Source organism: Salvia miltiorrhiza, chromosome 3, assembly GCF_028751815.1.
Source record: "Salvia miltiorrhiza cultivar Shanhuang (shh) chromosome 3, IMPLAD_Smil_shh, whole genome shotgun sequence".
In the NCBI taxonomy this organism is placed as follows: Eukaryota; Viridiplantae; Streptophyta; class Magnoliopsida; order Lamiales; family Lamiaceae; genus Salvia; species Salvia miltiorrhiza.
Window position 1 is genome coordinate 46448037 of NC_080389.1, and position 3385 is coordinate 46451421.

Below are 3385 nucleotides of genomic sequence, written 5' to 3' on the forward strand. Positions count from 1 at the left end.
GTCGTTAGAGACGCTTGTGAATAATATAGTGATCTTCCATCAGGGTTGGATTAAAATTGGTAATTGAATCAATAGGTTAAATGCATGTAGTTGATTAGTGAAAGTACATCCCTAGGGTCAGAGTTTTCCATATATTTGAGTTAAGCAATCATTATTTATATGCTCTTTAATTTTAATTTAGTTAATCTTAGTTCATAATTCACCTTCAATTTCGTTTCACTTGCATACTGTGAGAGTCTGTGTAGGAGATAGATATAGTAATTTCGATTTACAGTCTCTGTGGATACGATACTCTGCTTGCTGTTTTCGTACTACAATTACACTGTTTAGTTGCAGTTATTGTTGCTATAAAAATAGTGATCAACTTTTTGGCGCCGTTGCCGGGGACTGTTTAGATTTTGCTTTAATATTTCCAATAGGACTTTATAGTACTGCAAGTTTTTTTTTTTTTGTTTTTATTTTTCTTTTCTAACTTTTACAAGTTGTGTTTCTGTAGGTTGCATATGAACACAAGATCTCACGGGAATCCTCTCTTTGAGTTTGACCCTGAAATCAACAAGACCTTGCGCAATCTAAAGAAGCAGAACGATCAAGTTGAGACAGAAATGATGGCTACTCCAGAGCAAATCCAAATTCGAGATCTGCAAGAGCAGTTGAAGAAGCTGCTTGATGCACAGGAGACGAGAGAGGCTCAGAAACAACCAGCTATCAATGAAGCGTTCATACCACAGTATGTGTACCAGGAGCCCCCACGAGTGAACGTTAACAACTTTGAGCTGAAAACGGGGTTGATCACAATGGTCCAACAGAGCCAATATGGTGGACAGGCGATCGAAGACCCTAATGCGCACCTGGCGCATTTCCTGGAGCTGTGTAGCACGGTGAAGATGAATGGTGTCCCTGACGACATTATCCGTCTTCGTCTTTTTCCCTTTTCATTGCGGGATAAGGCGAAGTCGTGGTATCATACGCTACAGCTGGGAAATAATATCGTGTGGGAAGATTTGGCTCATGCATTCCTACGCAAGTTCCATCCGCCTGGCCTTACATTGAAGCTGAAGATGGACATCGTGCAGTTTCAACAGTACGATGGAGAAAAGCTAGCGGAGACTTGGGAGCGGTATCAGGAGAAGCTCAGAAAGTGCCCAGGCCATGGATTCGATGAAGGCACACTAGTGATAATGTTCTACAATGCCTGCGGGGAGCGTACAAGGATGCACATGGATACAGCTGCAGGTGGCTCTCTACTTCAGAAGAGCAGTTCTGATGCTTGGAACATTATTGATAGTATGGCTTCCACAAGCTACCAATGGCCATCTGAGCGAATACAATTGAAGAAGGTTTGCAGCTGCTTCCAGTTCTGATCCTATTGCAGCAATGGTCACTCAACAAGCAGCGATGGCTACGCAGCAGTCAGCAATGGCTACACAGCTGGCAGAGTTGACTACAAAACTTGGTGAAGTTGAATGTTGGACGTCCTGAGCAAGCTGTGATAGATCCGTCAGTCATGGAAGATGTAAATTTTGTGAATGGCAGAAATTATGGGAATTTCCAGCGAGGACAGCCAGGAATGTATGGCAGAAGTCAACAATTCCAACAAGGTCATCAGCAATTCCAGCCAGGAGCACGCCCGCATCCTAACCTTTCTTACGGCAATCCGAACAACGCTTTGCAGCCTCCACCTGGATTTTCTGTGTCTAGCGGAGGAATTATCAATGAGCCAAAGAAAGAGTCGATGGAAGACATGATGAAGCAGGTGTTGGGAAAGATAGGTGGTTTGGAAACGAATGTAGGTGCGTGGAAGACCAACATGGAGACCCAAGTGAGTCAAATAGGAAATCATGTTTCATCACTGTCCAAACAAGTGCAGATTTTGGAGACTCAAGTTGGTCAAATTGCCAACCAAGCAGCTGCGCAGCACACACCAGGAAAGTTTCCTAGCAACACTGAGATCAATCCTAAAAATCAGTGTAATGCGATTCATCTAAGGAGCGGGACTCAGTATCAGAATCATCCAGAGCTGCAGGATGGAAAGGAAAAAGGTGTAGAGATCATTGAGGAGGAGGATTTGGAGACGATTGTTTGCGATTCGCCGCCTACTTCTAAGGCATCGAGTTCTGCTGCTGTGAAGGAGCCCAATCCTACTCCTACGTTTCCCAGGCCAGAGTACAAGCCTGTAGCGCCTTTCCCGCGTCGCCTGGCAAAGCCAAAGATGGATGAGAAGTTAGCCAAGTTTATGGAGGTATTTTCAAAGCTGCATATCAATATTCCTTTACTTGATGCTTTGAGAGATATGCCAGGCTATGCCAAGTTCCTCAAGGATGCAGTCTCCAACAAGAAGAAGTTGGGGAAATATGAAACGATTAATCTTTCCGAGGAATGCAGTGCTGTGCTACAAAGAAAGCTACCATTGAAGCAGAAGGATCCTGGCAGCTTTACTATAGCTTGTGTGATTGGAGGGCAGAATTTCTCACGTGTTCTATGTGATTTAGGGGCAAGCATCAATTTGATGCCTCTCTCTATTTTCAACCGGTTGGAGATTGGAGAAATCAAGCCTACATCTATTGCTTTGCAGATGGCAGATCGTTCCCTTACTTATCCCAAGGGAATTGTGGAGGATGTTCTAGTGCAGGTGGAGCAGTTTATCTTTCCTGCAGATTTCGTAGTATTGGACATGCCGGAGGACAAGAATACTCCATTGATCTTGGGGCGTCCGTTTCTAGCCACGGGCCGTGCGTTGATAGATGTTCAGGAGGGAGATCTGACTTTCCGTGTCAATAATGAGAAGATGACGTTGTCTATCTATGATGCGATGAAGAAGCCAGCTGAGCCACAAGTTGAGGATTGCAACCTAATTGATACTATGGTGGATTTTCCTGCAGCTGTAGATGATCCTTTGGAGGAGTGCATCACACAGTCCTTATATCCTTATTCCGATCTTGATGAGGCGTGTGATGAGATTTTAGATTATATTGCAGAGCTGGAAGCCGTAGAGAGCCATCCCATCGATCCTGTGCCCTACATGGATATTCACAAACCTGTTGATGGGGGAAGCAAGTCCACGGAAAAAGGAGCTGAGTTTCCTGCGCCAGCTGCAGCTGCAGCTGCACCCAAACTTGAGCTGAAACCGCTTCCTGAGCACTTGAGGTACCAATTTTTGGGTGAGAATGAAACGTTTCCTGTTATTGTGTCTGCTTATTTATCTCCGTTGGAGTTGGAGAAGTTGATGCGAGTGTTGAGGAAATACAAGTCTGCTATAGGATGGTCTATTTCTGACATCAAAGGAATTAGTCCTTCTATTTGCATGCATCGTATTTTATTAGAGCAGGAATACAAGCCTAAGGTGCAGCCGCAGCGACGTTTGAATCCGGCGATGCAAGAAGTT